General features: G+C 37.1%; 2 non-coding genes across 2 annotated transcripts; both read left to right on the plus strand.

The window, feature by feature from the left end:
* Window positions 1-8,072: 8,072 nt before the first annotated feature.
* On the plus strand, window positions 8,073-8,265 carry LOC129228777 (U2 spliceosomal RNA). The gene has a single exon (XR_008580968.1). It is a non-coding gene; the product is annotated as a U2 spliceosomal RNA (small nuclear RNA).
* A 3,643-nt stretch (window positions 8,266-11,908) lies between these two features.
* LOC129228775 (U2 spliceosomal RNA) lies at window positions 11,909-12,101 on the plus strand. Its single transcript, XR_008580966.1, has one exon. It is a non-coding gene; the product is annotated as a U2 spliceosomal RNA (small nuclear RNA).
* The last annotated feature ends 1,223 nt before the right edge of the window (window positions 12,102-13,324 follow it).

Here is a 13,324-nt window from a genome sequence, read left to right on the forward strand (position 1 = left end):
TAGTGCGCAGACGTCAATGATAACATACGGTAGGAATTTTACCAAACCAGGCGTGCTGACCAGGTCTGTGGAGTCGGAGTCAGGCCTATTTTAAGGTTAAGGAATCGAGATCGGTCATTTTCGCTCCGACTCTATTAGTTATGAAAAGTTGAAATAGGGGAATGCAAGAGTTATCCACACCGTAATCGTAAAATTCAATTTGTGAGTTTTCAGTAAGTTTCAAATTAACAATGGACGGGTTGACTGAAACTAAAACATATCAATATTTGTAAGGATATTTTTACTTCAATTACAATCAGATTTTGAACACTTTTTTATTTCTTTATTTCACTTGAGATATTTGCTATTTTGTTCGAGATAATTGCATCTCAGATATTGTAAAATGTCACACATTGAGGAAATTGAAAACTGTTCGGAAATTGCACACATCACGAACTCGACATCGATCTGCTCCTGCCAAATAAGATAGAGAAGAATAATAGAATTCGTATCAGTACAATGTTATCACGGAGTAGGAAGAAGGAGAGAAATGTCCTACGGGTTTGCTAGTGTAAAAGTGGCAACGATTGTTCACTTTTTTAGAGGGCGCTGTCTTCGAACAGCTCCCGTCAATCGCAGCAGATCAATGTAAATGATGCTAAGTTTCTCATTTTTTTAGAGGCAGCTATTAAAGCAAAAAAAGAAAAATACTACTGGAAATTGGTTGTAATAAAGGGCTAATATAGTGGACGATGTACGGGTTTCGTCCACAGGAAGTTTGCAAAGTATTTTGATGGAAAAATTAATTTTATTTTTCATCACCAACTTGCCGTATTCGTCTGCTATTAATATTGCGCTGTGCGATGTTCTTTTTTTTTTACGAGTTGGAATGTTTCTATTCCTGTAAATAATTGACGAAATGAGAATACGGTAAAATTAATTACGTAAATACTTTTTTTTAATTAGTTGTAAATTTCGTGACATGTTTCGAGAACTAATTAAAGCGAAATAACTTTTACTTTCACGACCTTTAACAGATAAAAATAAATGTTAATGTTCTATTTACTTAACTTCAAGCTGATATTGATTATAATAATTTTATTCATGTATTTACTCACTGCTTAAACAGAATTGTTATCATTATTTTTTTATTATTGCATTTATTTCGACAACCAAATGGAAAAAAAAATCCAGAAACCTTATTCATTAAAAAAATACATGTACAAAAAGAGTAAATTTTAATTTTTGAAAACTTGATTAATTTCAACAGTCAATCCCACAAATATCTCAAAAAAGCGTTCCAAGGTATAATTTTTTTAATTTAATTAACATTCCAACTCGTAAAAAAAAACATCGCACAGCGCAATATTAATAGCAGACGAATTCGGCAAGTTGATGATGAAAAATAAAATTAATTTTTCCATCAAAATACTGTGCAAACTTCCTGTGGAGGAAACCCGTACATCGTCCACTATATTAGCCCTTTATTACAACCAATTGCCAGTAGTATTTTTCTTTTTTTTTTTTTTTTTTTTGCTTTAATAGCTGCCTCTAAAAAAATGAGAAACTTAGCATCATTTACATTGATCTGCTGCGATTGACGGGAGCGGTTCGCCGACAGCGCCCTCTAAGTAAGTGAACACTTGTTGCCACTTCTAAATAGGAAAGACTTATCTCCTCCCTTCTACCTCCCTGAAATTTATGCATTGAATCGCAAGGGAGAGCACACAATCATATTGGACCACTCCCTTTAACCCGAAATTGATTATCCTTTTTCCTTGGTGATCGTTGGAACTAGGTTTTCTGATATATAAAGCATTACATCCTTAAACAAACTGGAAGATTTAATAAGTGTCATCCAAAAGTAAGGGTGTAGATGAGGTAGAAGATCAGGGATTGATTGAAAGTTAATAACTTCCCAGCAGAAAGTGTACAATATATATCCTTCCCCATTAAAATCCTGTGAGGATTCAACTTTATACCCTGATTCACTAAAGTCTATTAATGCAACATTAGATCAATCACTAACTTAATTTCAGACTTCACGCTGATTTTGCAAACAAATAATCTGTGGCAAACTATTTTTCTCGGCAACACTTTTAGAAAACTCTAGCTTCTAATTGCTTCTCAGATTTTGTCATCCATTGATGAAATTGAAAATGGTTCGGAAATTGCACCCTTCACGAACTCGATATGCTCGAACTCGACCGAAAAAAAATAGACAGAGAGTAATAATAAGATTCTAATAGTACAGTAGACCCTCGCTTTACGCAGGGGTTACGTTCCACGAAAAAGCCGCGTAAATCAAAATCGCATAAATTAAGACAATATTGGTGTTAAAATAGGGGTTAGGTTCCATAGATTTAAAAAAAAAATTATTTTAGTGATGACTAATTGTATAATAAGCTTAGGGTGATATCGATTTCTATGCACAACATATGTAAAGAAAACATAAATTAACTTCGGGTTCTGTTTATGAAAAGGAGCTGGCTATGATAGTCTTTTGGCAGTCACTAAGAATTTTTCTCTGTAGTTTTTTGCAGAGCATTTACGCCTCCATGATCACTTGCGTCATTTCCATGACAGAATCTTCCATCATTAACAAATCAGAAAGATCATTTCTATTGGCTAGGAATGACTCAAAATTTTCAATGCGAACGTTTTTGGTTGTGTGTCACCGATGTCGGTATGCTCGTTCGTTTTGTCCTCCTTTGTCACTCCTAAAAACTCTTCTTCCAGTGAGTTCTGAACTGTGTGAGTTTAATAACTTTACTTCTGGAAAGAGCTTTGGAACCAATCGCATAAAATGTCTCCAGAGGCTCATGCTTGATTATTAGCATGCCAAACTTCAGTTTATTCCGTGTAATCTGCAATCTTTAGGAGTTGGGATTTTGAAAGAGGGGAAAATTTTATCTCTTTGCCTTGCAGCATCCGCGTAAAACCGAAACTTCATCCACGTAAAATAAAATAAAGGTGTCAAATCTTAATCCTCTGAAATAACCTCCTTCAATTTCAGTGGAAAAACTGCCTCTGCACTCCCGTGCGCATCAAAATCAGAAGTATCCCCCCCCCACACACACACAGAATGAAGGGACACACCCTGAAATGTTATAGAGCACGCCCCGTTAACGAGACTACCCCTCCCCAAATAAGATTTTTAAAAAAATTTTAATCCCGCTCCTCATAATATCAATGGTGCAACCTCTGCCAGGAGTCCCCATCGTGGCGCTCCTATTTTCTTCCCATGCAGAAATGAACTCTCTCAAGGTCAAGAATCTTTTTGTTAAAGCCATAAAATACAAGCACTTGTTTATGCCATTTCAGATAGTTATTTCTGTGAGGGTTACCAATGAGCGGGGAGAGGTATATATAGCACAGGCTGCATCAATGAAAATTTCAGGGGGGGGGGCAATTTCAGAAGGTTTCTGTGCCCAGTTCGTGTAATCTTTTTTTGGGAGGAGGGGGGGGGATCCAGCAATGGAAGGCGCACGACGTCGTTCTTGGGTGGATGGGCAGTGTATCGCCCCTTCGAATGCTATTGTGGCACCCCCCAACGACAGGTCTCCCCATAAGGAGATCAAAACCCCTCAAAAATTACCCCCTATCAATTTTAGTGAAAAAGACAGCCCTTGTACCCCCGTGCGCACTCAAATCAGAAGTATTCCCCCAATATGAATTCACACACCCTCAAATACTATACAGCACGCCCCGTTGACGAAGATCCCCCCCCCCCCCAAATAAGATTTTAAAAACGTTTAAAATCCCTCGCCCCCATAATATCAATGGAGCAATCTCCGCCAGGAGCCCCCATCTTGAACGGCGGTAGGGGTTCACAGCGCGTTGACGGTGTTTTAGTCCGCTGTTTTATAGCAAGCTCTGTTTTAAGCCGTCGAGCAATGGTCGATGGTAAACGTTACTCATGCCCTTGAAATGCTATGAAAACCTAATATAATCTAACTAATATCATCTGAAAAATATGTGATTGAACAGTCACATGCTTTCCGTAAATGTGCAATGGATCCTTATTGCTTTTGCTGCGAGTTTTATGCCAGTGGTTCGCCGAAATTTCCTTTTACTTTCCCTTTTGAAATACGGTATTTTTGGGAAATACCGTATTTACAACATGACCTTGCCCAAAATTACCAGCATGTTTTCCTTCGTTTACTTGACTTATCTTGACTTGTATGCTTCACGATGTTTTTACGTTTGTTTTGCACTGCTTAATATTTTTGAACTATTAAGATTTCTTAAATGCAGTGGTTTGCAAACTGTTGTTCATTAGTCCCCCTTTTGTTCACAAGGAATTTGTCTCTCCCCCCTCGCCCTTAGCCACAAATAGTGGTAGGTAAGGGGGACCCTAGAGTGAAAAGTCTCTCCCGCCCCCGAAAGATTGTTTCAGAAAATATTTTCCGTAAAATCTATCTCCTTCTTCATTAATCTGTTTATTGAAATATTTTTTCTTAGTTTTTTTTTTCAAAATTTGTTTGTAATTGAGTGAGGAAAATTGTTCGTCAGGGAAACAACACTTTGTAAAAATAATGGTTATGAACATTCAAGAATAAGTCACTAAGTTCACTCCCCTGAATAGTTACACAGTTTCTCAATAGATGGCGGGATAAGATGCAAAGTTAAACACTCCGCGAGCAATAGCGGATAAGAAGAAAAAGTTCTTTTTGCTCTGCAGTCTACTCATCTGTGCTATGGCAAGGCGGAGATTCAAAACGTTACTGTAATGTATATTTCTTTTCGGTTTTCATTCTGTAAAGAAAGAATCCGCAAATTGCAAAATACCAAATACCGAGAGCCTCGTCATGACACCCAGAAACTGCTGTTTTCGCTCTTGTTATAGACTCATCGCTGATAGCTATTATACGTTTTTCACGAGAAGGCACTTAGCCCCGCCTCCTCTTACGGAGAGTTCCATTTTACGCGGGGTGATTGGTAAACATATCAAGACAACCTTAACTTGGGCGTGCATTTTAATGTGCAAAAAAGTCTTAGTCCTTTACATTACTTGCTTCACTTGTCTGTTGCTATTATATTTACTTATCCATTTTAAAAACTGCTGCTTTAATAACAAAATGCTATGATCTGAATATACCTTTTGCCGAAAACAGCGAAATAGAATCATCGGGTACCACGTGACGAAGGAGGAGTCAAGTGCCTTCTCGTGGAAAACGGACATTAGCTAAAACACACTCGATGGTGTACTGAATTAACTTAAGCTTTCAGTTTGTTGATAATTTCAACTGCAATGAGACAGCATATGCCACCAGTCTCCTCCTCGATGGTTTCCTAAGCTCGTTGAGTGCGAACAATTTTTTTTTCCTGTTCTTTGGTTTTGTCCAGGAACTACCATTTGGGGAAGAGCACCAAAAAATTACCAGCACCCCCCCCCCCCCATGAACGAAACCTCGGTTTTAAGCACGAAAATTTTCAGAAACTGCTTTTATGTCAATAAAAATTACCAAATCGAATCAGGCTCTTAATAGGCATAAGTCTTACAAATTAATTTCATAGGCAATCAAAAGAAATAGTATATCAAATATTTACTTTTAAAAATAATTTATGAATCGAAAAGACTGCGGAAAACGTTTACATTTCATTCATACAGTGTTTGAACACAATGTGAACGGATAATATTGTCGACGGTTTAGGGTGAGGGGGCATGACCCTTATAACCCTCCCCTTGTATCCCCCCGCCACTATTCTCCCCCCCCCCCCACCCAGCCAACGAATGGGAGACGCGACGAAAGCGGAAGTTATTTTCACTTCAAATCAGAATTAGCCTTTTTCATGGCTATTACACGCCATCTCACATTCTCCATCCGACGTTTTGTATTTCTTATCATACCTAACTCAACCAAATCTGATGCTTCACACGCTAGAAAGGGCACTCCAAATAAAAGAAGGAAGGCACAAGTCAGAGACACGAAGTCTAACCAAGTACAGGTTCACTGCTTGTCTTGTCATCAACAGACTCTACAAAAGTTGTTGGTGGAGACCGCAGCAAGCTTGGAGAAATTCTGAATTTTCTAATAGCAAACAAAGACGAAATAACTAAGTCAAAGGAAGATTTTGGGCTTATGCTGACAAGAAAAAAAAATCGAGATCGAACGTATTCTTAGAGAAAAGATCACTATGAAACTGTCGAGACTTTGTCATGCTCCCACATAGTAACACCTCAGAATGGAGTGACTGTGACACAGAGAAGGACGATCAAAAACGACTCAAAAATGGACGAAAAGACAATCTCCTTACAAGACCATCCTTATCCAGAAGGAATTCAACTGATTTGAATAAGATGAAATTGAGGATCCAGCTACTAGTGACCCCACAAATGCAAATCCTAGTACAAGAAAGCGAAGGAAGCTGCAGCCCATAACTTTTGTAACTTTCATAACGATCCTGTAAAGTTGTTCTACTACCCTTTTTTTTTCTGCCGAAGCAGAATCATCAACAAGATACTAAGACTCGACCTTCTAACCCCCCAAGACGAAATTCTCAAAACTGAGAAGTACCTCACAAAAGCCAAGTTCCAACTTCGCCCCCCCCCCCCACCCCCCGTCGCTTACTTTTAAAACAATGTTCTCTCAAGTCAGTAATAACCAATAAACTTTCCCACAAATGAAATAGATTTTGAGCTGGCAAATATGGTATTTTCCATAATAAAGGACATCCATGTAAAAATGGGACCAGAAAAAAAAACTTCTACCCATGTTTCCTGCAATCATCGAAAAAAATGACGAAGCCGAAGCTTCTTACTCCCCAGCATAGGCTATCTTAAAACAAGCATTGAGCGACTACGCCCGAAGCAAAGTTTCCATCCTGTGCTTTGTCTGTCAGAGATCTGGACACTGCAGTCAAATGCATCCGAAAACCAAGAAGTATGAAATGTGTCCAAGGACACCCTTTGGTAGGAAACCAATAACCCAAAAGCAAACAAGAACCGACCTGCTATGGTCTTTGCAGTAGCGACCACGCTACACGCTACCGGTTTGCCCGGCGCGTCCCGAGTCCCGTCCGGTCAGTCAGCACTGCACCTTCCAGAAGCAAAGCTGAAATGCTTGGAAAAGACTGCCCGGAAATGAGAAGGTAATGGTGAACTTTCTTGGCCAAGAAAGGATCTAGTATTCTCCGCAGGTCTCGTGGAGCTCGCCACTCCTCTCTGCTAAATTGAAGATCAAAAGAATTTACAGAAATGCGTTTCGTCATGTTGCTTCCCAGGCTACTGAAGACAAACTCTGGAGAAAACTGTGCGAGATGTCGCACTGTATTCCGAATTCTCCTCCAACTGCTGCTGTGGCTGTTTTAAGACTTACCTATTTGTATCGTTCTCACCTGACGGATTCTCCAATCTGTACTTTATGTAACCCTTGGACAAGTCATGGACGCTGCTCATCTGGACGATTGCTCAGCACTAACAAATTTTAATTGTGTTGTTGACAAATATTTGAGAGCCCGCGGTTTAATGAACTAATGGCCAATTGACCCGGCATTTGTGAAAATAAAAAAATTAAATGGTTGGAAAAGCAGCAAGCTCTACCTTAATTCAACAGGACCCACGGCTTCTCTGCAACTAAAAAATTGTTAATCGCCCAAATATTGCGACGTCGCCAAGAGTCTAACAAATCGAAATATTTCCGCTCATCTCCCATTTTGTAGCATAAGGATTTTGGAAATAAATCTCAAAGCTTCTCAATAAAAAAAGAGATAGGCAATTTCACCGAACATCGATATTTCAGTACGATAATAATAATGAACAATGGATGATAGAAACCGGGGAAAGAATGAAAAGCTTATTAGCAACAGCCACAACAGCATTGGGTTGCATACTATACTAGTACTTTTACTGCCATCTTTTGACAAAAATACGAACTATAACACCTGATTTGAGGGAATTCTTTTGAATATTTTTTATCGAATATTTTCAAACAAACAACTGATTTGAGAAAAGAATTCCGTTTTACACTGAAAATGGAGAACAAATAATGTTTTTATGAAGTTGAATGTAAAAAATATAATAAATTATATGGTCACCACTTTATTTTCCATGGCTATTAATATCTACAGATCCTGAGCAATTGCTCGTCATCGCTTCTCGGCCTTTATGGCTAAGATCATGTGTAGTATCTGCTCTTGTCAGAGTAATATCTGATGCGCCGTCCAATGGATGGCAAGATTTACTCCTACTTTTTGGGACAATCGCTGGAGTGTGGAATTCATTCTACCTCCAGCGGTGGGTTGACCCGTAATTGCACTACTTGCAGGAACGGCTTTCATTGTACAATAAAATAGATTACATCTCTGAGAGAGGGCATTATATGAACTAAGTCTATATTTTAGTGCCATGAAGTAGGATCGAGGGGAAAGATGCCAGTGACGTCAGGGTATTAGCGCGCTTAATTCTTCAACCTTTTTTACCGTTTTAATGTTTAAAAGTTTCTTGGGCGTTAATCTACAGAAAGGAAAGAAATACAAGGCTGCATGTTTTGAGTCCCATACACAAACTAATAAGACGATAAAAAAAAAAAAAACAGTAACGCTAATTAAAATCTACAATACAAATTTTTAGTTTCTCTTGTGTCGTTTTGGATATACTTTATCCAATATGCGTGTTTTAAAGGGGTAGAAAGCGGAAATTTTGCACAATAAAATTGAGCAAAAAAAGAAATGAAAATAATTTACTGTGCTTGACAAGTTTCCTCTTGCGTCTACTTAATTTTGTTAGCCAAGGCTTTGAAAAACAACAATAATATTTTATTTTAAACTTGTCTTAAAGAAAATGGAAGAGATAACACAGATATAAGGAATAAATAAAATATATTTGAATTTCGTGATACCCTATTTGAATATAAATACTGCCGATATTTTTAGATGAAGGTTTTTTTACGTGAAGTAACTATAACTCTGACCAAGAGTTATAACAAACCTTGTTTTTGAAAACTGAAGTAGAACCTTATTAACCTGGACTAATAGGGGATCGAAGTCATCTGGATTTTTAAAAACAAATTAAACAAAATAACCTACAAATAGAACCAATGCACATAAATAACTATTGAACACAGAAAAAATTGTATTTTGAATTCAAGAGAATGAATTATAAACCTGCATAGAGGGAGTTACAAGAATGAAAATACAACCTTACAAAAATACACTATTGCACTAACGCGTTCTTTATTTATAAATCATGTACATTTAAATGGTACATACATGAGGACAGTGGCTGGATAAAGCGAAGTCCGCTTTTTTTTTTCTCGCGCCCTCGAATCTGTGCGTCTTCGGCTTTTTGCACAAACCTGGATTTCCGAAGGGCTTTGGGAGTCCAGGTTGATGCCCTCTTGGGAGACCTAGTAAACCCCCGGGTGCCTCCGGCATGAAACATAGGTTTATTCAAAAAATTTCAGAAAAAAAAGAAATATTAAGCATTTAAAATATGAAACTAGAAAGAAAAAAAAAGAATAATGCAAAAGTTAATCAAACTAAAAAACATAAATAGTTACTCACTTAAAAGAAAATTAGCAGATAGGATAAAAAGCGTGTAAGTGGGATTTTATGCACTCTCCTGTATTTGGCTGAGATTTCAAATTGATCAATAGAGTAAATAATTTTTAAAAACAGTGGCATATTTTTCAAAACAAGTCGATAAAACGAGGCGGCACGCAGAAAGTGGCTCGTTACACAGTTATTTTTAAGTGTTAGAGAGTGGGATAAGTAAGCACTTCTCGCGTGGGACGGAACAGGAACATGCATACTTGCCACATAAATAGTTTAGTCTGTAAGTCCGTGTATTAAATTAAATAATAATTTACTGAATATTCATTGTTTCCTCGTCAATTGCTACCACCAATGGTGGTTTATTTCGGGGGGCGGCAGATTTTGCCATTAAATGAAGGAATAAACTTTCTCTTCTTGTGATAAAACCATACAACAATAGTTTTTCCTTTACAAATATTCTACTTCACCCTTTTCTTAGAACATGGAGGGGGAGTCTGTTAATTTTGGCAGAGGCACTTACAAGCACCAGCGAGTAAACATATGACTCTCCGTCATGGGCGCAAAAAGGAGGGAAACAGTCTTGTCCCCATATTAAAAGAGGAAAAAAATACTGCTAACTTTGTGCTGTAGTCTTTATTGTGCAATTATGAAATACGAGTATTTGGAGATTTTAGTGCAACATCTGACCGGTATTACACAGAACAAAGCATTAAATTAGCAGAAGAATACATAAATCACGTATTGCGAAGAGTGTCATTCTGTAAATATTGAGATTAACTTAGATTATAGCTGAAGCAGGCTTAGAACATTGACATTGAGAATTTCCTGCTTACTAGCATAAATGCTAAGGATCATATATTTAGATCTTATTTTAATTCAAAGCTTCAACAACATTTTATTGACAATTAGGCTCTTATCTTAGAACCATGTGACAGTTGTGCAACCAAAGGGGGAGGGGGAGGGGAGAGGCAAGGGGACTGCCCCTCCCGAGAAGGGCGAGTATATTAATTTTTCAAAAACATTCCATCGCTCCATCATATTGTTAAAGAGAAGAAATAAAACGCGCCTTGGGAAAACGAAGTAATTTTAATAGAAAAAAATGTAGAATGTTGGGGGGGAAATCTAAAGTCTTTAAAATGCAACACTACCGAAGCCCCGTCCCCCAGCCAAACCTATTCAAGAACTTCTCAAATCTCGTTTCCAAGGCTTCAATTTCGCAAAATTCCAGGGGACATTGCCTTCTAACAACATCAAAAATCGTTAAAGACTGCTTTTTTAGGAAGTAAAATTTTGAAAAACTGCCGACTCCGAAATGTTACCAAATGCGGTCTACAGTCACGTTTTCAATACTTAAATTTTGGAAAAATTCAGAACAAGTCCCTCGAACTTCTTTTTTCTAATACCATCCAATTCGTCTTAATTGGATTTTTTAAAAAGGACAATCGATTGAGGTGCTTAGCAATCAGTCCCCTTAAAATAGAGTAAACTGATGTTCCGGTTTAAAATCTGAAAATGAAAAAACTACAGTTTAAAATAAAAAAAAAAACAGAATCACTAAATATTGCTTTAAAACTTTGTCGTTTAGAATTTCTATTTCGAAATGATTTTAGGGAAGAGTCTCAGACCACCCACTTCCCTAACATCATCAAACGTTGTCGGCAACTGCGTTTTGGAACTTCAATTTCGAAAAATTGGGAGAGGGGTGATCAATTTCCCACCAGTTTTCAAAAAAATCGATTGGAAATAGTGCCTAAGTCCCCTCTCTGACCCTAACGTCAATAAATATCGCCTATAATAGCGTATTTAGGACTTCAGTTTCTAAAAATTTCTTCAGAAATCCTGACGAAATCTTCCTCCCCATAACATCACCCGGGTTGAGTAGGGTTGCCTGTGGGAAATTTGAGCATCAGGGTTGCAACTAAAAAATTGTTTATCGCCCAAATTTTGCGACGTAGCCAAGAGTCTAACAAATCGAATTATTTCCGCTCATCTCCCATTTTGTAGCATAAGGATTTTGGAAATAAATCTCAAAGCTTCTCAATAAAAGAAGAGATAGGCAATTTCACAGAACATCGATTTTTCAGTACGATATTAATAATGAACAGTGGATGATAGAATTCGGGGAAAGAATAAAAAGCTTATTAGCAACAGCTGCAACAGCATTGGGTTGCGTGCTATACTAGCACTTTTACTGCCATCTTTTGACAAAAATACGAACTATAACACCTGATTTGAGGGAATTCTTTTGAATATTTTTATCGAATATTTTCAAACAAACAACTGATTTGAGAAAAGAATTCCGTTTTACACTGAAAATGGAGAACAAATAATGTTTTTATGAAGTTGAATGTAAAAAATATAATAAATTATATGGTCACCACTTTATTTTCCATGGCTATTAATATATACAGATCCTGAGCAATTGCTCGTCATCGCTTCTCGGCCTTCATGGCTAAGATCATGTGTAGTATCTGTTCTTGTCAGAGTAATATCTGATACGCCATCCAATGGATGGCAAGATTTACTCCTACTTTTTGGGACAATTGTTGGAGTGTGGAATTCATTTTACCTCCAGCGGCGGGTTGACCTGCAATTGCACTACTTGCAGGAACGGCCCTCATAATACAATAAAATAGATTACCTCACCAAATTCCAAGCCACGCTTACTCTTTTGAACACTAGGTGGCAGGGCTGCACGGGGTCACTCAAAACTTGCGGCGGAAGTCTCTTTTGTATTGCTTCTTACGACGAATTGTTCTGTTTACGTATCTGTAATTTGATTGAATTTTTTAAATTAATCATGAATTTCAAAGGCGCAAAATTTTCGTAAAAAGAGGGGATGTTGTTCTGCTTTCGGGTACAGCATGAGGACAGGAGCAAATAAGATGTCAGAAATAAGGATGTTCAAATTTCTAAAGGTCCTGATCGTCGAATCAAAGCCAATGCTTTAAAGCGAAAGGATTGAATCTTAATGAATATTATGTAGTAAATACACTTTGTGCGAGGTATTTACGAGCTGGAAACATTCACCTTAATTTCATCAGCATTGTATTTTTACTGTAATGTGTGAAGATCTATATTGATCTATATTAAATTGATTATTAGAAAAACTCAACCTGAACAATTTTTTATTTGCTTCCTGCAAAGCTGAAAGTTTCCAGTGTTTTGACGGGTTTCAAACAGTTTGATTTGTGTGATTAAAATAAAGAACCACTATTCATTACCTCATGAGAAAAAAACTTCCCATAGCTCGAACTATCAATAACTCGAACCATTTAGCCCGTCTCTTGGGACTTCGAGTTATTGACGGTACTTTAATATTAGGCGCTCTAATTGTAAACAAATTTAGATATTCGACAATCGGTAAACAAACACATTAATTAAAGTTATAGTATAGTATCATAGTATAGCTATTGGTATTACATTCAAAGCAATTTTAACGCAGGAGAAAGCACTCGAAGTTTAAATTTAAATTTTGTTATCTTTCAATTTTTTTTTTTTATGCCTATCAATCTTGCTACAGAAGCTAGTTGATTAAACAAAAAAAAAGTAAAATATATATTAAATATCAATAAATATAATAAAATGTATTAAATATCAAAACTGAAAATTAGGTAGCAACTGTAATAAGTGTGTGTGAACTGAAAAGCTACAACAGGAGAATTGATTGAATATGACACCAAAACTCCCTGTCATAGCCATTCTGTGTGAACACAGTGCAGAAAAGCTTCCATCTTTGAAAAAATAGCTTCAACTTAAGAATAGGAATTACAATTCACAACGTACCTGCAATCCAGTAGATTTGTGATATCTTGAAAGCAGACTTTGTATCAACTTTATTTCTGTT

The sequence above is a fragment of the Uloborus diversus genome, chromosome 8 (genome assembly GCF_026930045.1).
Source record: "Uloborus diversus isolate 005 chromosome 8, Udiv.v.3.1, whole genome shotgun sequence".
Lineage (NCBI taxonomy): Eukaryota > Metazoa > Arthropoda > Arachnida > Araneae > Uloboridae > Uloborus > Uloborus diversus.